The sequence below is a fragment of the Giraffa tippelskirchi genome, chromosome 12, assembly GCF_054371585.1.
Source record: "Giraffa tippelskirchi isolate mGirTip1 chromosome 12, T2T-mGirTip1v1.2.pri, whole genome shotgun sequence".
Taxonomy (NCBI): domain Eukaryota; kingdom Metazoa; phylum Chordata; class Mammalia; order Artiodactyla; family Giraffidae; genus Giraffa; species Giraffa tippelskirchi.
In genome coordinates, this window is record NC_137286.1 from 102,387,177 (window position 1) to 102,412,556 (window position 25,380).

The 25,380-nt window shown below is 42.1% G+C and overlaps 1 non-coding gene across 1 annotated transcript; it reads left to right on the plus strand.

Moving 5' to 3' along the window:
- The first annotated feature begins 942 nt into the window (after positions 1 to 942).
- On the plus strand, positions 943 to 1,049 carry LOC145530776 (U6 spliceosomal RNA). The gene has a single exon (XR_014072069.1). It is a non-coding gene; the product is annotated as a U6 spliceosomal RNA (small nuclear RNA).
- Positions 1,050 to 25,380: the final 24,331 nt, after the last annotated feature.

The window sequence follows — 25,380 nt, forward strand, 5'->3', positions numbered from 1 at the left end:
ACTATCTCCTGGAGTTTGCTCAAACTCATATCCACTGAGTCAATGATAACATCTAGCCATCTCATACTCTGTCACCCCCTTCTCCTCCTGCCCTGATATTTCCCAGCATCAGGGTCTTTTCCAAGGAGTCAGCTCTTTGAATCAGGTAGCCAAAGTATTGGAGCTTCAGCTTCAGCATCAGTCCTTCCAATGAATATTCAGGGTTGATTTCCTTTAGGATTGACTGGTTTGATCTCCTTGCAGTCCAAAGGACTCTCAAGAGTCTTCTCCAACACCACAGATCAAAAGTATCCTCGGTGGAGGAGACAGCATTTCTAAAAACCCCACAATGAGATAGCACCTCACACCCTGTAGGATGCCTGTTGTCAAAAAGTAGCTGGTGGGGATGTGGAGAAATTGGAACGCTTGTACACTGTTAGTGGGAATGTAAAATGGTGCAGCTGCTATGGAAAACAGTATGGAGGTTCTTCAAAAAAAATTAAAACTAGAACTACCATGTGATACAGCAGTACCACTTCTGGGTATATACCTGAAAGAATTAAAAGGAGGAACCCAAATGGATATTTGTACATCTTGTTAATAGTAGCTTCATTCGTAATAGTCGAAAGGTGGAAACAACCTAAGCACCCACTGATGGATGAATGGATAAACCAAAGTGATCTAGTCATACAATAAAATTTCATTCAATCTCCCAAAGGAAGGAAACCCTGACATATTCCTAAACATGAATAAATCTTGAGGACCTTATGCTAAGTGAAAAAGCCAATCACATAAGGACAGATTCTGTATGATTTGACTTATGTGAATGAGGTCCTTAGACTGATAAGATTCATAGACACAGAAAGTAGGGTAGTGGTTGTCAGAGGCTTGGGGGGCAAGAATGGAGAGTTTTTGTTTCATGGACACAGAGTTTCAGTTTCACAAGATAAAAAATAGTTTGTAGTGCTCGCTTCGGCAGCACATATACTAAAATTGGAATGATACAGAGAAGATTAGCATGGCCCCTGCGCAAGGATGACACGCAAATTTGTGAAGCGTTCCATATTTTTGAAAAAAAAAAATAGTTTGTAGTAGACAGTGGTGGCAGTTGCACAACCATATGAGTGTACTTAGTACCACTGAACCATGTGCTTAAAAACCGTTATGATAATTTTTATGTTATGTGTATTTCACCACCAAAAGAGCCCCAAAACCAAAAAACAAGAGGCAGAGTGAATTTTAAAGGAAAGATGAGTCTGTGAGAAGAGGCCTTAGGAGATGGATCAGCAGATAAAAGCAAACCAGGTCTGAGCCAGACTAAACCAAATGTCTTGCTTCACATTGTGTGACAAGGAGAAGGGAGAGGATGGGAAGAAGAAATTCAAAATAAGTGATCTATGGGGAGAAATAGCTATGTCTTGAAAATTACACAATAAACATCATGGTCGTGTTTAGCATAAATAAATTTTATGCTCTTTTGCTGTAAAATATGGTATTTGGAACTCTCCCAAAGTCATTCCTGTTATGAAGTTGGAGAGAAACAAAAAGATTCCAAGTTAGAAAGTTCCCATAAAGGCTGTGCCCCTTACCCATTACCCAGGCAATCATCTTGCTATCTGTATCAGGTGGGCATCCCAAGAAGCACGTGTAAATTAGGATAATTAGCAGAGGGCTGAGTAAAGGGACCCTTTACAAAGATGTGGGCGGGCAATCACAAAGTATGTGATGGTATTCTAAAGCAGCGGTCCCCAGTCTTTCTTGGCACCAGGGACCGGTCTCTTGGAAGACAATTTTTCCATGGACCGAGGTGGTGGGGGATGGTTTTGGGATAATTCAAGTGCATTACATTTATTGTGCACTTTATTTCTGTTATTATTACACCAGCTGCACCTCAGATCATCAGGCATTTGTTGCCAGAGGTTGGGGACCCCTGTTCTAGAGTAGCAGGAGGAATTGTTATCATCTCCAGACCTGTAGGGTCAGGGGAGTGGGCAGTTACTGGATCAAGAAGGAGTGAGACGCATGGTTCTGAGGCTGCCCCTTGAGGTACAGTGTTCTTTGGTGCACGGATGAAACCAGCCCTAGACAATCCCACCAAAAGGGAACCTAAGGGAAAAAATTACCCTAAACTCACTCCTCCTCGTGTCTGGGACCTCAGGCCAGGGTTTCCCCTAGGCCAAGCCCAGCTGGAAGCCAGAGGTTAAGGATCCCATCCGAGGTGACTCTAACCTTACGGAACGTCAGCATCCCCTGGAAGGCTTGGCAAAACACAGATGGCTGGACCCCACCCCGAAGCTTCTAGTCCAGTAGGTCTAAGGTGGGAGCTGAGATTCTGCATGTTTAATAAGTTCTCAGGTGAAACCAAGGATGCTCATCTAGGGACCATGTTGCCGGTGAGTCCACACGAGGGGACCTCCCACAACAACGGGAGGAAGACGGGTGGAGAGTGGATCTGAGAAGGCAAACAGCATGTTGAAAGTAAAGGTGTTGCTGGACGTCATGTTAGGTCTACCAGCTTTGAGGCCTCCATTTTCTCTCCTATGAAGCAAGCGAGGTCTGTGGCCTCCCTTCCAGCGCATTCTGTGACACCCACCCTGGACACTGGGCTGCAGAATGTAATGCCCTGTTCTCCGGGTGACCACAGAGGCTTCGTTACAGGTGAAGCGGTTCCTCTCGCTGTGGACTATCCAGTGGTGGAGAGCAGCTTGCTGAGGGTGGGGTGAGTTGTCTGGGGGAGTCTCATATGTTTTCTCATTGTTTTTCCTGTTGGATGTGACACTGTTTGGGAAAGGACATAAACATTTTAACTTTTCCATGTTATTTCCTTATAAATGTAAAGAGTTGTTTACCCCATCAGATAAACTATCTTCCAAAGTCAGGAGGCCCCATTTGATTTGTGTAAAATCAGGCATCACGGCAATCGTTTTAAATATAGCAGGAGAATGCACTGAGTGAGCAAAAGTTCATTGAGTTTATACTGATTTTGCCTTTGAAATCACTGTTGGCTGTTTTGCCTGCAAAATACCTCTTTCAAGAGCTCATTTGTTAAAACCAAAAGACACTGATTGTCCCCCTGGTCATTGGTGGTCCTGCATGCGTGAGACACATATGCGCTCCGAAGGTTTACGTGTCTCCTCGAGGGTGTTTGAGTCCAGGATGTTTGCAGTCAGGCAGATGATAGACAGACGTGGCTGGAAGGGGCTGGAACATTCCCATCTGTCCCTCATTCCCCCTTTTGTCTTCATTTGATTTTTCAAAAGACATTTCTTAAATTCTTATGCAATGGCTGGTTAAAAATAGACTGCTTCTCAGCAGTTAAAAACTGCCACGTCCAGGAATCTTCAAACAGCTTTTGAACAATCATTTTGCTTTCTCTTCAGGGTATCTCTGACCCAGAATTTTAAGTCATTCTGAAATTACCGATTCACGTATCGATTCACTCATTTGCGTGTGGCTAAGAACTCAATCCGTTTGTAAGTCCTGGGGGAAGCTGGCAGTTGGGAAACTTGTGTCCCAATTCTGAAAAGTCGAAGTTTCAGGTTTCTTCAGGGTAGATATTTCAGTGGGAGTTTTCAGAGACGTGGCCCAGGTCTGTCTCTACTGACCTGTATCATTCATTTAGCAAATTGTATTGAGCACCTACAGGGTCTGGAAGGCTGGGCTGTTTGGGCTCTTCGTGAAACAGACATAGATGTGTGTAAGGTACTAATATAAGGTGAGGCGTTCTCTCACTGGACTCGAAGGTTCCTGAAGACAGGGACTGAGTTGCTCATTTTGATTATATCCCCAGTTACCTAGCACATACTGATTGCTCAAGAAATATTTGCTGACTGGGTGCAGTAATAGCAAAATAAACCAAGAGCTGTGGAAGCACAGAGAAGATACTGCTTAGGAGTCCAGGACAAATCCTAGCTCATCAGGAAAAAGGAACAGGGAACCCTCACCCCTGCCTTCCTAGGAGGCCAGTGAATAGCCACACACTATCTTTAAAGGTGCTATTTGTTTTTATGTATCCATGAGTCTGTTTGTGTTTTGTTATACACATTTGTTTGTATTATTTTTCAGATTCCATATATAAGTAATATCATATACTGGTTGTCTTTCTCTGACTGTTTCACAAAGCATAATATTCTCTAGGTCCATCCACATTGGTCCAAATGTCAGAATTTCATTCTTTTAATGGCTAAGTAATATTCCATTGTGTTTGTGTGTATATGTACACACACTGAACATTCTGTATCCAGTTGTATGTTGCTGGACACTTGAGTTGCTTCCATATCTTGGTTGCTGTAAATAAAATAATGCTGCTGTGAACACTGGGGTGTATGTATGTTTTCAAATTAGTGTTTTCATTTTCTTTGGATATAAACCCAGTAGTGGAATTGCTTGATCGTCTGGTAGTTCTGTTTTTAGTTTCCTGAGGAACCTCCATACTGTTTTCCATAGTGACTGCACCAGTTTACATTCCCACCAACAGTAAAGAAGGGTTCCTTTTTCTTCACATCCTCACCAATGTTATTTGTGATGATAGCCATTCTGACTGGAGTAAGGTGGTATCTCTCTGTAGTTTTGATTTTCATTTCTCTGATGATTAGCAATGCTGAGCATCTTTTCATTCACCTGTTGGCCATCTGTATGTCTTCTTTGGACAAATGTCTGTTCAGGTCTTCTGCCCATTTTTTGATTGGGTTGTTTGATTTTTCATTGTTGAGTTGTAGGAGCTGTTTATTTTAGATGTTAACCCCATATTGGTCATTTCATTTGCAAATGTTTTCTCCCATTCCCGTGGCTATCTTTTTGTTTTTTCATGGTTTCCTTTGCTGTGTAAAAGCTTTTAAGTTTAATTTGGTCCATTTATTTATTTTTGCTTTTATTTCTTTTGCCTTAGGAGACAGATCCAAAAAACTATTACTACAATTTATGTCAAACAGTGTTCTGCTTATGTTCTTTTCTAGGAGTTTTATGGCTTCAAGACTTACATGTATGTCTTTAATCCATTTTGAGTTTATTTTTGTATATGGTGTGAGGAAATGATCTAATCTCATTCTTTTAATTGTAGCTGTCCAGTTTCCCCAGCACCACTTATTGAAGAGACTGTCTTGTCTCCATTGCATATTCTTGCCTCCTTTGTTGGAGATTAATTGACTATTGACTGTATTTGTGTGAGTTTATTTCTGGTCTCTCTAGTTTGTTTCATTGATCTATGTGTCTGTTTTTGTGGAATCTAAAAATAAAGCAAACGATATATATAGCAAAACAAAAACAGACTCACAGATATAGAAAACAAGGTAGTGGTTACAAATGGGGAGAGGGAGGTCGGAGGGGCAGGATGGGGTATGGGATTAAGAGATAAAAACTGCTGTGGATAAACTAGATAAACAACAGGATCTACTGTACAGCACAGAGAATTACAGCCATTACTTTGCAATAACTTTTAATGGAGTATAAACTGTACAAATACAGAATCACTATATTGTACACCTGAAATTAATTATTGTAAGTCAACTATAATTTCTTTAAAAAAAAAGGTTCTATTTGTTTTGACAAACAAAAGAGACAAAACAAGCAACTTTATTGAGATATAACTTAAATTCCATACGTTTCACCCATTTCAAGCATGCAGGTCAATGGTTTTTTTTTTTTTAGCATATCAGAGTTCTGCAGCCATCACCATAATCAATTTTTGAACATGTTGATCACCCTCTGTGCCCATTAAAGCCAGTCCCATTTCCCCCCAGTCTTCTCTTTCCCATCCTAGCATTAAGCAACCATCAATTAATTCCCTTTCTTTCTCTATAGATTTATCTGGGCATTTCAAATAAATGACATTATACAGTAGGTGGGCTTTTGAGACTGGCTTTTTGGCCATAACAGTGTTTTCAAGCTTTATCCTATTAGTACCATGTATCAGTACCTCAGCCCTTTTTATTGCTGGATAATATTTCATTGTGTGGATATACATTTATCCTTTCTTCAGTTGATGGCTATTTGGGCTATTTCCACTTTTTAGCTCTTAATGCTGCTATGAACGTTCATGTACAAGATGTTTTATGGACATAAGTGTTCCTTTGTCTTGGGTGTACACATGCCTAGAATTGGAATTGCTTAGTTGTTGGATAACTGTACATTTAACAATTTGAGAAACCGTCAATCTTTTTCCAAAGAGGCTGCACTGTTTTACATTCTCAGTAGCAGTGTATGAGCATTCCACTTTCTCTACATCCTCCCTAACACATCACTGTCTTTTTTATTTCAACCATGCTAGTGGATTTGAAACAGTATCGTATTGAGGTTTTGATTTGCATTTCCCTAATGACTAATGATTTTGAGCATCTTTTGTTGCTCATCTGACATTTGTGTATCTTCTTTGGAGAAATTTCCATTCATACTTTTTGCCCGTTTTAAATATAATTCTTTTTACTATTGAGTTGTAAGATTTCTGGATTCATGGGATATGTGATTTGCAAGTATTTTCTCCTATCATGCGTGTTGTATTTCTGCTTTCTTGATGTCCTTTTGAATAACAAAAGTTTTAAAATTTTGATGAAGTCCAATTTATTTTTTGTTTTGTTGTTGCACTTTTGATGTTATTACTAAGAAGTTTTGCCTAATTCAGCTCCATAAAGCGTTACTCCTAGGTTCCCTTCTAAGAGTTTTATAGTTTTAACTCTTACATTTAGATCTCTGTTACATTTGGAGTCAATTTTTGTGTGCAATATAACAAACAGGCCCATCTTCATTCTTTTGCATGTGAATGTCCAGTTGTCCTAGCACCATTTGTTGAAAATAACATTCTTTCTGTGTTGAACCCTCTTGGCATGGAATAGATTTTTAGGTATCATCCAACATTTTCACTCAATGTTACCCCAATTCCTTTAAACATCTGTTTATTTTCAATCCTTTCTGGCTCCATAGCTCAGCACCATGGCCCGGCCCTCCCACAGGTGATCCTCTGTAACATGTACACCAGTGTATCTATAATCCACAGAGAAGCCACTCTCTAATCTCCATGTATGTTAGTCAGGGTAGGCCACACAGTGTCACCAACATCCCCCTGCATCTCAGTGGCCCAACACAATAAGTGTTTCCTTCTCTTTCTCATCACAGCCAGTGTGAGTTGATTGGGAAGGAGGCGTCCACACAGTCACTCAGGACCCAGGCTCTTTCCACCTTATGCCTCTGTGCCCCTGTGACCTCTTAATCCTTTTTCAAGTTGGAGGAGCTCGTGGGAATTTTTAAAGGGCTGGGCTTGGAAGTGGCACACATCACTCCTGCCCACTTGCCATTCCCCAAAACTCAGCCACATCACCCAAGGGGCTGCAAGGGAAACTGAGAAATCAGACTTACTGTTTGCTGGGAGGAAGAGGAGACAGACTTCGGTGAATACACACACAGCAGTCTCTGACATACCATCAATTTTAAGAATTGTGTGTGCCTGTGTGTTTACTTCTAACTTCTGCTCAGAACTCTCCACTTCCACCCTCCTTCTTCCACATTCCTTGATAGAGGAACACCTCTCCTCTCTGGAGGCTCACACTCAAGTCTGTGAGCCCACTGGAGGGAAGTTGCCTGGTTGAAGAAAGACGAAGGTCTCTGAGCGGAAGTAGGGAGCAGAAATGATGCAGCAGCAGTGGGACCTGCGAATGAAGAGGATGGAAGCGGATTTCCTAAAACATGAGCTAAAGGAGATCTGAAGCTTAGGTGAAGGCAGAGCCTTGGGCACTGGGCGTGCTAAGGTTACATTCTGCCTTTATGAACTTGGCTCTTGCAAATGTCCACTGATAGAATGTCATAAACTGAGGGGTTGCGAACAAATGTAGCATGAAGATTTCACCACTTCAGAGAGAACTCCTGGGAGTTAAATTTTATAGCCCTCTGATCAAACTGTCCTTTTGTCTTAATCCTGTGAATCATGGCCTTTTCCTTGTCTCAATTGTATTCTTCTGCTGAAACTCAAAACCTTTCTGTGACTTTGCCATTAATGGGAATGGAGAAGAAGCAGTCACACTGCTCCCAAGGGAGTCGTTTAAAGAATGAAGAGAATTTAGGTCTCTCCTAAGCCATCTGCTCTCCACATCATGAGTCCCAACTTCTTTGACTTTGGAATGGCTCCAGGTTCCCTGCCACTCACTCTAAGTTGGGGCCCTAAATTGAACCAGTGCCCATGGAGACATTTTTGTGCTTCTATAAAGGCTGACTCTCCAGGAGCCTCACGCATGGATGCCACCCGTCTCTTTTTATGGGTCAGTGATTGATTTTGACTAATGTTGGCTGTGGTTGGGTGTCTCCTTCCCTCTACAGCAAGATCCTCTCTGTCCTTTGAACTCTTTCTCAGGACACACCCTTAACCTGAAACACTCCTTTGCGTCTAGCTTGAAACCCCCCACCTACCACTATTCAAATAATCCCCAAATCAGACTTCTCTCCCAAAGCCTTTCCCAATCAGTCGGACCAAGGAGGTGACTTCCTACGCCACCCCACCTCCTCCAAAACCCATCTTGTCTGGACTTGCCATGTACACAATCACACCGAAAACTCTTGCACCATTTCCTTATTAATCCCACTTCACTAATTAACACATTTGTTATTTGTCTTGGGCTGGTTGGCCCAGTTTTAGCTGTTAGTCTGAACCAGTGAGTTCTGTCTGACACTGGAAGATTTACTAGAGATCTTTTCATCCTTGTTTACAACAGTTAATAATCGTGTTCTGCTTTCAGGTCAATAATACTTGATTCAGGTCAAAGATACTTGGTTTGGGTTCCAGTCAAATTCACAAAACATCAGAACTCAAGTGATGCCTTTAGCTCTGAAGTTAGCTAAAGGAAGGAAAAGGAAAGTTGAGTGAAACCAACATTTATTTTTATGTGCCCTGCCCTGTGTTTGGTACTTTAAACATAGCATCTTAGGGATTTTCACCTGAACCCAATAGGAAATATATCATTGTCCTCATTCTTTAGTTGAAGCTCAGAGAGGCTAAGGGCTTCCCGAGAAGCACAGTGGAAAGAATCTACCTGCCAGTGCAGGAGACGCCAGAGACATGGGTTCGATCCCTGTGTCCAGAAGATCCCCTGGAATAGGGGAGGAAATAGTAACTCTCCAATATTCGTGCCTGGAGAACCCCATGAACAGAGGAGCCTGGCGGGCTACAGTCCATGGGGTCGCAAAGAGACGGACATGACCGAGCATGCACACGTGCATGCAGAGAGGCTAAACAGTACATCTAAAATCAAACCATACACCCATGGCTGATTCATGTCAATGTATGGCAAAAACCACTACAATATTGTAAAGTAATTAGCCTCCAATTAAAATTAATTAATTAAAAAATCTAAAAAAAGTAAAATCAAACCATAAGTTCTGGAATCAATATGCAAATCCATGTCTGTTTTCTTTTTTAAATTAATTTATTTTTGGCTGTACTGTGTCTTTGTTACTGCACATGGGCTTTCTCTAGTTGTGGCAAGCAGGGGCTACTCTCTAGTTGCAGTGGGTGGTCCATGTCTGTTTGAATTTCTTGGTTCATGTGGCCGCCCTAAGCATCTAGAGCAGGTGTTATTACTCCCCTTACTTGCTTAGAATACATAGCCTCAGACCTCCCTCTAAATGTATATGCTGATCACAGGGGAGAGAGAGAGGGTGGCAGTGAAAGTCCATCTCTTATACTAGAAAATTAATTTCAAATATATACCCTTCTGATGATGAGTGTTATAGTTTCATATAGGTACAAGAAAGATAGCAGGTATATTGAAACATGTATAGACATTGCACTTTTTTTCTATATGATGGTTCGAAGTATTATTTTCATGAAGAGAAGTTATATGGATCATAAGAACATAATTAGGGCTTGATTCTTTTCTATATGATTGCAAGAATGGATTGCTCTCGGGAAAGACACAGGGTACTATGTATGGACTAAGAAGCCTTTAAAAAGTCCTATCTCTGCACACCACTGGGCTTGACATGTTGTTTTGCAGCCTATAGCAGTGGACCCAGGGAGAGTCCAGGAGTGTGGGAACAGTTTTAGGAAAGATTCTGTTAAGGCCACAATGCAAGGACTTCTGCTTCTTGATTTTTAGCAACTGAGAGCACTGTCAGGACATGTAGATGGAGTGTATTTTATTTCTGGTGAGGCTGTTTCTGTCATCCATCATGTCTTTTCCTCCCGCCTCAAGCACCTATTGGGAAGGTAGAGAGGTGAGGGGCAGGAGGACATCGATGGGGAGCAGTAACAACTCTTTTGACCTCTCCTGATGGTTTCACCTTTGGATTTTCAGATTCTTAAAGGTCTAAATTCATTCATGCTGCATGTAAAATTTAATGATCACTTACATGTTTTAGTTCATTTTCACTTTAAAATAGCAAATAGATTTGAGAGATAGAGACCCTGAACAAGAACCACCAGTGAAGCCTTTCCCAAATTCCTGACCGACAACAAGAATGAGATAATAAATGTTCTTTGCTGTTTTAAGTCACTGAACTTGGGATCATTTGCAATGCAGCAGTAGGTAACTAATACAATTACCTACTAGACAGTAAAGGATTTGCCTGCAATACCAGAGGCTTGGGTTTGATCTCTGGGTCAGGAAGATCCCCTGGAGGAAGGCATGGCAACCCACTCCAGTGTTCTTGCCTGGAGAGTCCTATGGATAGAGGAGCCTGGCAGGCTACAGCCCATGAGGTCTCAAAGAGTGGAACACAACTTAGTGACTAACACTAGTTTTATTTAGAAAAGAGATAAAAGGTCTGAATTAACCTTCATCATATTTTGATTACATAAAATGTTTAAATGTATTTGTCTTAGATACCAAGTCTATTTTCTTTCCTAAAAGGTGAAATATAATTTGCTTTTTACATAAAGGATATTTGAAATAAAAAGTAAATGAATAATCAAATTTTACATCTTGTGTGAAATGTGTCTAGCATCATGAAATGTATGTTCCCTCTAACAAATGAAAGTAACAAATCTTTAGTTTGGTTTTTATGCAACAGATATTTAATTTTTTAATGTTTTAGAAATTATAGGGAGCTAAGGCATTTAGCTGAATGATGTGTCCATAGGGACTTCTAAATTTTCTTCAAGCAAATCCTGGATATAAATATGGCTTGTGGAGATTCCCTTGGGAATTCCCTTAAATCCTACTGTACTTCTTGGTACATGCTATGCTCTCAATAAATAGTGTTGAGTCACTGGGGATTGAGGCAACACAGCGTGGCACTGCTTTTCCTTCCACCTGTCTCCACCTTCTTTTACAGTGTCAGGAGATGCATATACATATATGCAAATGGTCTTCAGAATCATAACATTACCTAGATATTAAAAACTTTGACTTTCAAATATGTCTCAATTTCCAAATAGTTTCATCTTCTTTACCTGCAGCAAGATTCATCTAAGTCATCTGAACTCTTGAAGTACTGTCATAGTTATTAAAACATAGTCTCACCTTGGAGGGCATGTCAATTGCCAACAATAGAATTTATACGATAGACTTACTTTGATCGTGTTCTTAATGGTACAACCTCTACCCCTCTTTTATGTTCCTCTGTTTTTAAAAATACTCATTTTTTAATTTTTTTGGCTGTGCTGGGTCTTAGTTGTGACATGCTGGACTGTTTAGTTGCACCACTTGAACTCTTAGCTGCAGCATGTGTGGGATCTAGTTCCCTGCCCAGGGATCAAAACCAGGCCCCCTGCATTGGGAGCCTGGAGTCGTAGCCACTGAACTATCAGGGGAGTCCTTCTTTCTATTTTTTTCTTATGCTTCTTTTTAACTTTTGAGAGAAATCCACCTTTCATACTTCCAGTATCCTTTTTCCTCTTTTGCAGAGACTTCTAAATCTTGAGAAATTAAAAATCCAGTTAAGATTTTTGTTGCTCAGTAATGGATGAAATGTAACCTAATTTGTCTAATCCCAACTTTAAAGTAGCCATACCTGTGTTTTCTTTGGAAGCTTCTAAAGCTTCATTTTAGGTTTATTTTGGTTTTTGGTTTTTTTCCTGAGCCCTTTTCTTTGCTTTTGACCTGAAGATACATTTTGCATCTTCAGAGCTATTTCTCTTTCTCTTTCCCCTGTCCTGACTTCAGAGAACCTGGGTACTTCAGCTTTGTCCTGTTTTCTTTTGGGGGTGCTTTCTGAGCTTCAGCCATCTCCAGGTCAGAGCCCCAGGGGCTCGTTTTGCAAAGCTCTGGCTGCTTCCTTATTGGATTCTTTGGCTCTGACATAGAACTTTTCTTTTCTTCTTGTTTTCTTCTGTAACAGAGCTCCCATCCATCCCATTTCACTGGAGAAAGAAATGGCAACCCACTCCAGTATTCTTGCCTGAGAACTCCCATGGACAGAGGAGCCTGGCAGGCTATAGTCCATGGGGTTGCAAAGAATCAGACATGACTTAGTGACTAAACAACAACAACGTCTACTTAAATATTAAGTAAGTAACTCACCAGCTACTCTTAGGACAGGAATAGGCTTCTTGTCACTGTCTAAGGGAATATACCAGGTTTTCTTCCTGCTTCCTCAGGTGTTTTGTTAAGAAACTAAAATGGTCCCCCAAAACTTGTTACTATTTATAACACTGGCTAATTTTTTTTTGTTTTTGTTTTTTTCCTTTTTAGGATCTAGGCTTACCTAAATAATTTGCTGCTTGTTCTTTTGTTTCAAATTCCATAAAAGCAAATCCCACAGGGATCTCCAGTAAACTTATATAAACAACATTGTGATGTTTCCAAAATACTCTTCAATTCAGCTGGGATTCACATATTTTTGGAAAGCAGCTCCTTGGATAGATTAGATGCAGTGTTAAATATGTAAGGACTTAGTGGTCAACTATACTCCTATAAAACTTTTTTTTAAAGCATGTAAAGAGTAACTTGTAGACTAAGCTTTTCACCAATCCTGTATCTTAGAAGGGCAATAAATTTTAACTTGAATATTAATATATATAATCTACATCTATGCTTATATCTATCTTTATCATATATAAATACATGCATATATATACCATAGGCATATACATTCTCCTAACCTGACAAATACTTTTAGTGTTTTATTATAAGTTGCAAATGGAGATTAAGAACTCAACTTTTAGAGTCAAATGGAGCTGGAGTTGAATCCTAGTTCCTTCATTTACTAAGGTAACTTCTCTGAGCTCTGGTTGCCTCTCTGTGGAGACAATGATGCAGAGCCTACAAAGTACTTACCTTTGAAAGTGAAAGTGTGAGTCACTCAGTCGTGTACAACTCTTTGAGACCACATGGACTGTAGCCCACCAGGCTCCTCTGTCCATGGGGATTCTCCAGGCAAGAATACTGGAGTGGGTTGCCATTTCCTTCTCCAGGGGATCTTCCCAACCCAGGGATCGAACCTGGGTCTCCTGCATTACAGGCAGATTCTTTACCTTCTGAGTCACCAGGGAAGCTTTGAACCTATGCTAACCAGTGGTATTGGCTATTCCCTTCTTTGCTGGTTATTAGGGTTTTTGACTCTTCCATGTGCACTTGTTTTGTGCTAGGAAAGATGCTTTCATGGTAAGAAATGTATTTAAGTATTGCTCTGATGATTGACTATGCCAAAGCCTTTGACTGTGTGGATCACAATAAACTGTGGAAAATTCTGAAAGAGATGGGAATACCAGGCCACCTGACCTGCCTCTTGAGAAACCTGTATGCAGTCAGGAAGCAACACTTAGAACTGGACATGGAACAACAGACTGGTTCCAAATCGGGAAAGGAGTACGTCAAGGCTGTATATTGTCACCCTGCTTATTTAACTTATATGCAGAGTACATCATGAGAATCGCTGGGCTGGAAGAAGCACAAGCTGGAATCAAGATTGCTGGGAGAATTATCAATAACCTCAGATATGCAGATGACACCTCCCTTATGGCAGAAAGTGAAGAAGAACTTAAAGAGCCCCTTGATGAAAGTGAAAGAGGAGAGTGAAAAAGTTGGCTTAAAACTCAACATTCAGAAAACTAAGATCATGGCATCCTGTCCCATCACTTCATGGGAAATAGATGGGGAAACAGTGGAAACGGTGGCTGACTTTATTTTTCTGGGCTCCAAAATCACTGCAGATGGTGATTGCAGCCATGAAATTAAAAGATGCTTACTCCTTGGAAGGAAAGTTATGATCAACCTAGACAGCATATTTAAAAGCAGAGACATTACTTTGTCAACAAAGATCTGTCTAGTCAAGGCTATGGTCTTTCCAGTAGTCATGTATGGATGTGAGAGTTGGACTATAAAGAAAGCTGAGCGCCAAAGAATCGATGCTTTTGAACTGTGGTGTTGGAGAAGACTCTTGAGGGTCCCTTGGACTGCAAGGAGATCCAACCAGTCCATCCTAAAGGAGATCAGCCCTGGATGTTCATTGGAAGGACTGATGTTGAAGCTGAAACTCCAGTACTTTGGCCACCTCATGCGAAGAGCTGACTCATTTGAAAAGACCCTGATGCTGGGAAAGATTGAGGGCAGGAGGAGAAGGGGATGACAGAGGATGAGATGGTTGGATGGCATCACCGACTCAATAGACATGAGTTTGGATAGATTCCGGGAGTTGGTGATGGACAGGGAGGCCTGGTGTGCTGTGGTTCATGGGGTCGCAAAGAGTTGGACATGACTGAGTGGCTGAACTTAACTGAACTGAACTGATGATCTGATACTAACTTCATGTTCCTGGGTGCTATTACAGCTCTTCATATCTGTAAAATATGCCTCCCACATTGAAATATTTAATAATCAGAGATTCTTTCATAGAACATAGTCATTAAAAAAATAATCAAGTTTATTCCAGTTGCCAGTTTTACACATCACCTGAAATCCAGACTCTCCCTACTTGGAATTCTTGGGCTGGTGGAACTTAATCACAGGCTCAGTTTGGCCATATCTTACACGGAGCTTTTTATCAAGTGTTCATTCATTCAAGAAACGAAGGAGAGGAACGTCAAGGTAATCAATGGCAAAGAGTGGATATGCCCAACCTGACCCCAGCCCCCATTCTGTCTTCTGTCTACAAGTTTCCCAGATGTTGTCTGATGCCACCTGGATGTGGAGAAAAGAGCAAGAGAGATGGCCAGGAGCAGGTGTGCCACTTGGGCAGCTGTGTTTACTCCATCTGATACAGAAAGGACCCTGGATTACACGGGTGTGTAGGCAGCTCAGTAGCTGTCTGAACATAAGCTTTCTTCAAGGATCTCACCCAGGGTTGCTGTGGTGGAGACTGTGGCTGGGGAGAAGACACGCTCAAGCTGGAACCTGATCTCTCTCCTGGGGAAGGGCCAGCTGAAGGCTCGTCTGGAGAACCCACAGACGTGTTCCAGGAGGCCTGGCGGGCGGCCCCTGCCACACAAATGGCCAGGCGGTGGGGACAGGGAGGGGGCTGCCCCGCCTAGCATGCTCCATCCCTGCGTGGACCCAGCAGGCCAGGTGCAGGGGAGAGGGAGAGAGAAGGGAGAGTTTGCAGACCATGTCCCATCCCCTGCAGTGTACCGCTGAGGGTCGAGGAGGAACCTTTGAGAAGACTATAAGGTTACTGTTTTTATTTTTCTTAATTTATTATTTTTTGGCCATACCATGAAGCATGTGGGATCTTAGTTCCCCAACCAGAGACTGAACCTCTGCCCTCTCAATGGAGGCAGAGAATCTTAACCACTAGACTGCAAGGGAAGTCCAAAAGTTAGTATTTGTGTGTGTGTAAAATGTCAGATATAAAGGTAGAACAGAATGGAATAGAGTAGTATCTCCTGTTAACCAGCTTCAGTAGCTATGAACTCGTAGCCAACCTTATCTCTTCTATACCCTCCAACTTCCCACACACACACAAAATTATTTTGAAGCAAGCCCCAGCTATTATACTCTGTCACCCAAAAATATTTTAGTATCTATCTCCAGAAGATAAGGGCTTCAAAATAACCACTAGATTCCTGAACATTCACAAACATTCCCTGATTGTCTCATATATTTTTATGGTTTATGTGAATTGACATCCGAATAACTCCATGCATTGCAGTTGGTTTTTGTCTTTTAAGACTCTTTTAATCTATGGTTTCCTCCTCCTCCTACTTTTTCTTTCTCTGCAATTTATTTATTGAAGAAACTGTTGTTTTTCCTATAGAGTTTCCCACAGCCTGGATTTTGCTGATTGCTTCCATGTGACGTTGTTTAATATATTCTTCCGTTCCTGTATTTTCTGTAAACTGAGAGTTAAATCCGGACGATTGATTGGATTTAAATTGATTTGATTTTCTGGCAAGACTATTTCATAGGTAATGGTATATTCCTCCTCAGGAGTGGAGTGAAAGTTGCTCAGTTGTGTCCGACTCTTTGCAACCCCATGAAACTGTAGCCCACCAGGCTCCTCTGTCCATGGCATTCTCCAGGCCAGAATACTGGAGTAGATAGCTGTTCCCTTCTCCAGGGGATCTTCCCAACCCAGGGACTGAGCCCAGGTCTCCCGCATTGCAGGCAGGTTCTTTACCATCTGAGCCACCAGGGAAGCCCTCCTCCTCAGGAAGAATGTCATATCCAATTGTCTTTCACTTTTTTAAATTGTGGTTTAAAAAAAACCCCAAAACTTGCCATCCTAACCATCTTAAAGTGTACAGTTTAGGAGTGTTAAGTACAGTCACACTGGTGTGCAGCCAATCTCCAAAATGTTTTCATCTTGCAAAACAGAACCTCATGCTCATTAAATAACAACCCTCTAGCTCCCTCTTCACAAGCCCCTGGCAACCAGCATTCAACTTTCTGTCTCTATGAATTCGACTACTCTAGATGTCACATTTTCTTCTTTTAAAAGGCGGAACTCAGATTCCAGATAGAGATATGTGTGAAGGGTCCTACAGAAGACCAGCTAGGCTGCACAGAGGACATGTGAGCACAGGCCGGCAAGACCTAGAGGAGGAGATGTCCAGCTAACCTAGAGCAGCATTTTGGGAATCCAGGGATAAAGCAGAGACCACCGAATAAACAGGAGGCTCTCCGCTTACAGCTGCTGCAACAGTGAGACAGGGAAAGCCAAGGAAGAACTGGGAGAGGAGTAAGAGTCCAGTGCCCCATGCAGAGAAGCACGAGCCAGTGGCTCCTGGGACACCCTTAGGGAGCAGAGAGATGCAGGCTGGCTTCAGCAGCAGCTGTAAAAGACTCAACCGAGAGGGCTCCGTCTCTCCCTTCACAAAGGCCGAGCAATGAAAGAGCAGGTCCAAGTCCAAGATGAATGAGTCCCCCGTCCTGACTCAGAACGGGATGCCTTGCTGGGGCCTGATGGCCCGGCTTGAGGCAGTCTGTCTGGTTTGGAATACATGCCCAGTCCTCCTACAGCTGATGCCCAGGAAGGCGGGGCTGGGTGGCCCTTCCAGAAGAGAGGCTGCATCCAGCTCACTTTGGCCAGTCTTTCAAAGGCTGGACGATTATCTGAAGAACAGGCACCAGTTGCTGCAACCAGTCTCAGGTTTTGTAGTCCCGGTGCAATCCCCTGGGAGGCACAGGCTGAGCCCCTTGGTTCCTTCCTTAAGAGCCTGTTGTAGGGGGAGGTGTGAGAGGAGAGTGCATTTGTTCATTGTGCTCATGTGGGAATACTAACATATGAATGTTTGCCACCGTGCCAAATGACTAACATTCAGTGTTGCAGATTGGTTTTACCCTTTTTATTGAAGGATCATTTCCACACAGTATCATCTTGGTACATCATTGTTGTTCGGTCACTCAGTCGTGTCCAATTCTTTGTGGCCCTGTGGACTGCAGCACGCCAGGCTTCCCTGTCCTTCATTATCTCCTGGAGCTTGCTCAAACTCATGTCCATTGAGTCGTTGATGCCATCCAACCATCTCATCCCCTGTCGTCCCCTTCTCCTCCTGCCTTCAATCTTTCCTAGCATTAGGGTCTTTTTTAATGAGTTGGCTCTTTGCATCAAGTGGCCACAGTTTTGGAGCTTCAGCTTCAGTCCTTCCAATGAATATTCAGGATTGATTTCCTTTAGAATTGACTGGTGTGATTCAATATTTATATACATTTCAAAATTGTCACCATACAGAGTTATTATAATATTACGACGTTCCCTATGCTACGTGTTACATCTCTATGACTTATCTATTTTACAAGACTGTTTTTTATTTTCATTTCTAGCTATTTACCCAGTTTCTCATTCTTGTCATGCCACCTACCAGCCTCATGGCCGTGGATGAGTCACTCACTGTCTATGAGGAAAGTAAACAATACCTATGCCATAGAATTGTTTTATTAAATGAAATTTTATGTGTGAAGTTAATTTATCCACAATGTATAACAAAAAGTTTAAATTTTATATTTATCATTAAAAAATACATTTTATCAAATTATCAACAAAGTCCTCCAATGACTTCCCATTGCCTGAGAATAACATTTAACTCCTTACCTGACCTAAGAGTATATGGAATTTGGCCCCCACCTGAGTCTCTGGCCTCATTCCTTAGCACCCTTTTGCTCACTTTCATACACAGACTCTCACTTCTGAACTGATAATCGACTTCTGCTCCTCAGTCATCCCAGAATTGTTCCCACCTCAGGGCCTTTGCATGTGCTCTGTCTCCAGGCTGGAATGCTTCTCCCCTGGCTCAAGCCTTCTCTTGAGTCTGCTCTCAACTCAAATATAATTTCATCGTATCTAATGCTGTCCCCTGACCTGCTGACAGTCTCTGTCACAGTCAACTATTCTATTTTCTTTTTGAAATGATCACTCTCTTATTGAATGATGATTTCATAAGTATATTTTACTTATCATTTATGTTCCCTGCTGAAAGGGACATAAAGTCTAGAATTTTGTCTTCTGTATCTCTCATCTAGGGTAATGCCTAGCTCAGAGGAGGATTTTAATAAATATTTGTAGAACAACTAATTATTATTGAGGAAGTTCTTTGTTAGACTTTTCAGTAGTCTCATTCATGGAAGCAAAATACATTTCAAACTTAATAATTTTATATCCCAAAGAATATGAGTCTTCAGGCCTATATATTTTTTTTAATTAAAAATTATATTTGTGCTGAGCAGGTCAATTTATAATCTGCTTTGTTTTAAATCAATGGCACTTTAATGTTTCTTTTATAACATCATTTTTCATGGTGACATGTGGATGTACGATAGTTTATTTAACCAATTCCCTGTGGTACACATATTGAGAAATTTTGGGTTAAAGGGCCATTGATAAATATCTCAAATTTCCCTCCAGAAAGGCTGTGGCAATTTACATTTCTACAAATAGTATAAAAGAGATCCATTTATTCTGAATAGTTTCCAATACCAAATTTACCATTAATAAAATAAAACAAAATGCTTGCTCATTTGATCAGTGAAAAATTATCCCATTTTTGCTTTAGTTTGCATTTATTTAGTTACTGGTGAGTTTAAACTGGTTTCCTTTGCTTTTTATCATGTTATATTTCTTCCCTGATGAATTGTTGCCCAATTTGTGTGTGTGCTGGGAGAGCGGAGTTCATTGTTTTTACTGATTTTCTACTGTGGTGTTCATCTTTTATTGATTTACAAGAGTCATTTTTTTGACCTGGGAGATTTTTGCAGAAACTAGCTCCTGTGGTCAGAGATTTTTATTTTGGCCAGCTAGAAATTATTTCTGTTATTTTACTAACACTCTGCAGGTTATTGCATCCAACAGGTATGCCTGATACACCTGTGAAGTCTTCTCCAGCACTGTGCTTCATTTTCACTTTCTATATCAGAATCAATCACAAAGGTTTTTTTGTCTTTTCTGTTGGTCTAATATTCATATCATCTGAATCAATTATCTTCTGAAGGACTAACATCTTCTGAGACACTAGTGTATGTGTGTGTATTTTTTTTTTTTTAACTTGGACAATCAGAGAAAGTATCTGCATGAAATTTACCGAAATATTCTTCTTCACTCAGAATTTTGTCATGCATCATTTTTTAAAATTTTATGGTAATAAACTTGCATTTATAATGTATACAGTTCAGTTCAGTTCAGTTCAGTCGCTCAGTCGTGTCCGACTCTCTGCGACCCCATGAATGGCAGCACGCCAGGCCTCTCTGTCCATCACCAACTCCCGGAGTCTACCCAAACCCATGTTCATCGAGTCGGTGATGCCATCCAACCATCTCATCCTCTGTCGTCCCCTTCTCCTCCCGCCCCCAATCCTACCCAGCATTAGGGTCTTTTCCAATGAGTCAACCCTTCGCATGAGGTGGCCAAAGTATTGGAGCTTCAGCTTCAACATCAGACCTTCCAATGAACACCCAGGACTGATCTCTTTTAGGATGGATTGATTGGATCTCCTTGCAGTCCAAGGGACCCTCAAGAGTCTTCTCCAACACCACAGTTCAAAAGCATCAATTCTGCGGCGCTCAGCTTTCTTCACCGTCCAACTCTCACATCCATACATGACCACTGGAAAAACCACAGCCTTGACTAGACAGACTTTTGTTGGCAAAGTAACGTCTCTGCTTTTAAACATGCTATCTAGGTTGGCCATAACCTTCCTTCCAAGGAGTAAGCGTCTTTTAATTTCATGGCTGCAGTCACCATCAGCAGTGATTCTGGATAATGTATACAAGGTTGGAACAAAAACCTAATGGAGAAAAATGTGAATGATAGCAGCAATCATTAGATGCATAATGAATCCTTGATCAATTTTAAGCTTTAACAACTTCACATGATGATGTTAATTGTATCACTCTCTAAAAACGCATTGATACTTCTCCAGTGAAAAATGTGTTAAGGCAATTAACCTTTGTCACAAATTGCAAATATTTCCTCAATCTATTTCTTGCCTTCTAATTTTCATTTTGGGCCTGAGGCCATATAAATCTCTAGTTAGGCTTATGTCCCAGAACCTCAGCCAGCCAGAAGGGAATGTTTACCTCGGTGACACTTAACGTCCCAGTCTAGCTCCCTGGGACAACACCAGGCCGGGCCAGTAGAGGAGTCAAAATAATTCAGAACTAAAGTTTCCGGGACAGGGCTTTGCTGGTGGTCCAAGTAGTTAAGAATCTGCCAGCAAATGCAGGAGACACAGGTTCCATCCTTCCCCTAGAAAGACCTCACATGCCACAGGGCAACTAAGCCCGGGTGCCACAGTTACTAAGCCCTTGCTCTGCAGGTACCGAAGCTCACAGGCCTAGAGCTCAGGCTCCACAAGAGAGGCCACAGCGATGAGTATCCTGCAACAAAGAGGAGCCCCACTGTTTGCAACTAGAGAAAGCCCAGGTGCAACAATGAAGACCCAGCACAACCAGAAAAAATTAATTAATTAATATCTTTTTAAAAGGATTCCTGGGACAATCTCTAAAACAACAAGCTCTGTTTACTTACTGACAGGCTTATGGACCACCCTCTGCCACCAACCCAAGATATTTAAAATTTAAATAGTGACCCTTAAAATTCCAAAAAATAGCAAGAGGAAATAAGAAAGCCTTCCTCAGCGATCAGTTGCAAAGAAATAGAGGAAAACAATAGAATGGGAAAGACTAGACATCTCTTCAAGAAAATTAGAGATACCAAGGGAACATTTCATGCAAAGATGGGCTCAATGAAGGACAGAAATGGTAGGGACCTAAAAGAAGCAGAAGATATTAAGAAGAGGTGGCAAGAATACACAGAAGAACTGTCTGTACAAAAAAGATCTTCATGATCCAGATAATCATGATGGTGTAATCATTCACCTAGAGCCAGACATCCTGGAATGTGAAGTCAAGTGGGCCTTAGGAGGCATCACTATGAACAAAGCTAGTGGAGGTGATGGAATTCCGGTTGAGCTTATTTCAAGTCCTAAAAGATGATGCTGTGGAAGTGCTGCACTCAACATGCCAGCAAATTTGGAGAGCTCAGCAGTGGCCACAGGACTGGAAAAGGTCAGTTTTCATTCCTATCCCAAAGAAAGGCAATGCCAAAGAATGCTCAAACTACCGCACAATCACACTCATCTCACACGCTCAAAATTCTCCAAGCCAGACTTCAGCGATACGTAAACCATGAACTTCCAGATGTTCAAGCTTGTTTTAGAAAAGGCAGAGGAACCAGAGATCAAATTGCCAACATCCGCTGGATCATCGAAAAAGCAAGAGAGTTCCAGAAAAACATCTATTTCTGCTTTATTGACTATGCCAAAGCCTTTGACTGTGTGGATCACAATAAACTGTGGAAAATTCTGAAAGAGGTGGGAATACCAGACCATCTGACCTGTCTCTTGAGAAACCTGTATGCAGATCAGGAAGCAACACTGAGAACCGGACATGGACCAACAGACTGGTTCCAAATAGGAACAGGAGTACGTCAAGGCTGTATATTGTCGCCTTGCTTATTTAACTTATATGCAGAGTACATCATGAGAAATGCTGAGCTGGAAGAAGCACAAGCTGGAATCAAGATTGCTGGGAGAAATATCAATAACCTCAGATATGCAGATGACACCTCCCTTATGGCAGAAAGTGAAGAAGAATTAAAGGGCCTCTTGATGAAAGTGAAAGAGGAGAGTGAAAAAGTTGGCTAAAAGCTCAACATTCAGAAAACTAAGATCATGGCATCTGGTCCCATCACTTCATGGGAAATAGAAGGGGAAACAGTGGAAACAGTGGCTGACTATTTTTTTGGGCTCCAAAATCACTGCAGATGGTGACTGCAGCCATGAAATTAAAAGACGCTTGCTCCTTGGAAGGAAAGTTATGACCAACCTAGACAGCATATTAAAAAGCAGAGACGTTACTTTGCCAACAAAGGTCTGTCTAGTCAAGGCTATGTTTTTTCCAGTAGTCATGTAAGGATGTGAGAGTTGGACGGTGAAGAAAGCTGAGCACTGAAGAATTGATGCTTTTGAACTGTGGTGTTGGAGAAGACTCTTGAGAGTCCCTTGGACTGCAAGGAGATCCAACCAGTCCATCCTAAAGGAGATCAGCCCTGGATGTTCATTGGAAGGACTGATGTTGAAGCTGAAACTCCAATACTTTGGCCACCTGATGCGAAGAGCTGACTCATTTGAAAAGACCCTGATGCTGGGAAAGATTGAGGGCAGGAGGAGAAGGGGATAACAGAGGATGAGATAGTTGGATGGCATCACCGACTCAGTAGACATGAGTTTGAGTAGACTCTGGGAGTTGGTGATGGACAGGGAGGCCTGGTGTGCTGCGGTTCATGGGGTCGCAAAGAGTCAGACACGACTGAGCGACTGAACTGAACTGAACCCTTAATGATCCCAAGGAATGAAGGAATAATGATGAAATAACATGCAGTAGAATTTTATTTCAAAAATTTTTCTTAACTATTTTATCTACTGTTTTCCATAAAGCCGTCTTCCTTTGTGTTTTCATAAGGCTAGTGTGCAATAGTGGCCAGATCTATGGAGAGAGGTTCCTAGAGAGGGATGTTCTGGTTCTGTGTGTGTGTGTGTGTGTGTGTGAGACAGGATAGGAGAGGAAATCACCTTCTGTCTCCAAATGCTAATTTTTGGCAAAATGCTTCTCTAATAAATACACAATGATGTGAACGTCCTCACCCAGATGAGACAACCTCCTTGTGTAGCGTGATTGCTGAAACCCTTTGCCCATCTTTTGTCAAAATCTCCGGGAAGACAGGAGAACATTTTCTTGGCCCAGTCTAACTCCTCCCAGGATATAAATCTCTCTCTCATCCCCTCACCTGTGGACAGCACTCCCGCTGCCCCGTTTTGAGTCCCCTCCTTGAGCCATCCCTCTTGTGGACCAAATGAAGACTACTGTGACCTTGACGTCCTCCACCTAGCCCAGGGCTTAAGTCCCAAACCTCTCCCTGGCCTGCTTCCTTTGTAACCTTGTATTCATGTTTGCTGGTTCCACTCTGTGTCTAGAGTGTCATAGAAGAGGGAAAGAGATGAGTTAAAAGGTGCCAAGCAGGAGGAACTCAAGGAAATGAGCTGCCCCGGCCCAGGAGAGAAGCTTACTGGTAGGATTCTGATGTCCCCAGTTCCCCGAGCTCTCACCAGCATCTCAGGGAACCCCCGGGCGCTCGGCGGGGGCCTTTCCAGGGCAGAAAACCTGGTGGCATCGGTAAGGTGGGGCCTCATGTGCCGAGGGACTATGGCCTTTCCAGCTGCGTGAGAACACCTCGGGGGCAGCATCTCAGGCTAAACGTGGTTCCCTTCAGGAGGCGTGGAGCAAGAGTCGTCAGTGCTTCATAAACAGGGCGTCACGAATGCTCGACATGAATATTTTATTAAGAACGTGTGCTGTGACGAGGCTGAGGTGTAATACGTGCCAAGAACAGCGGCATGCCTGCATAAATCCCTGTCCTCACTATGGTGTTAACACGCCTACCGCAGCCAGCTATTTTAGGCTTGTTGTCAGATTTGGTGGGTCTGCAAAGCAGGACCAGAGCTCCAGAATGCCAGACTTGTCATTAAACGATCTTGCCTCAATCACAAGAGTCATTTAAAAACACAGATAGTGCTCACCCTCCACCGTCCGTCCCCTCCTCTTACTTGTCATTTCCTATAGAATCCAGCCCACCAGCCCCTGATTATTAGGTGTGAGTGTGTTTCCATCCGCGGCCCAGTGAAAACCCAATTCCAACACTTCTTTGGTATTTGCTGTTTTACCATCTGTCATTTGTGCCCTAGGGCATAGTGGCCTTGTCTTCTTTAAGGTAAAATGAGCTATGCTTTGTCTGCTCATATTTCTCTTTTAGCAGACACGTCGCTGGACGTCTGGAACAGAGACACAGGGACCTGATGGAGCCCCTCCATCACAAAGCTCTTCAGGGACTTCACCTCCCTAGCAGTCCAGTGGCTAAGACTCCCTGTTCCCAATGCAGAGGGGCCTGGGTTCAATCTTTAGTCAGGGAACTTGATTTCATATGCCACAACTGAAGATCTTGCATGCCGCAGTGAAGATGAAAGATCCCATGTGCTGCAACTAAGACCCGGCGCAGCCAAATAAATACATATTTTTTTAATTTTTTTTTTTTTTAAAGAAACAGCAAAGTTGTTCAGATCCCACAGAGCTGAAAACTTCAGAACAATCTTGAAAGTGAAACTAACTGTGCCCTCAAATGTACAAAACACCATGTCCCATGGCAGGAATCAAACTGAAGCCATCAGCCATCACACACAACATCAGTGAGGTCAAAAGTCTTTTATTGAGAAACTACTGTGTGCGGATCATTAATTGAAATTTCGATTAGCAGAAATTTGGCAGGAAAATACAACCCTTTTCCATTATTCATCCTTCATATAAGCAGGTCCTACCTTTTTCAAGTTCTTTAGAATAAGAATGACCTGATATGGGCTTCCCTGGTGGCTCAGTTGGTAAAGACTTGGGTTCAATCCCTGGGTTGGGAAGATCCCCTGGAGAAGGATGTGGCAACTCACTCTGGTATTCTTGCTGGAAAAATCCCTTGGACAGAGGAGCCTGGTGGGCTACAGTCCAGGAG